The sequence below is a fragment of the Sinocyclocheilus anshuiensis genome, unplaced genomic scaffold (assembly GCF_001515605.1).
Source record: "Sinocyclocheilus anshuiensis isolate Anshui unplaced genomic scaffold, SAMN03320099.WGS_v1.1 scaffold2186, whole genome shotgun sequence".
NCBI lineage: Eukaryota > Metazoa > Chordata > Actinopteri > Cypriniformes > Cyprinidae > Sinocyclocheilus > Sinocyclocheilus anshuiensis.
Genome location: NW_015557072.1, coordinates 80046 through 80338, shown reverse-complemented (window position 1 = coordinate 80338; position 293 = coordinate 80046).

Genomic DNA, 293 nt, shown 5'->3' with positions numbered 1-293 from the left:
AAGCTGGTTTGCGCTCTGCTGGATGCGCTTTTATACTTTCTGGTGCTTACGTCACCCTGCTCGTGACGTCTCGCTGCTCCATTGGACTGATTTGACACGTGCTTCAGAATGTGGTCACGCAAGGGCATTCCCCAAAATGACTCGATGCAGTGTCTCGTTCCCTCGGGGAACCATGGTTACATACATAATCTAGAGATGTTTTTGTAACATGGGAAATATGATTTTCAAAAGACAAGATGCTATCTAATATAACACCCAGATTTTTGACTGTGGAGGAAGTAATCGTACATCCG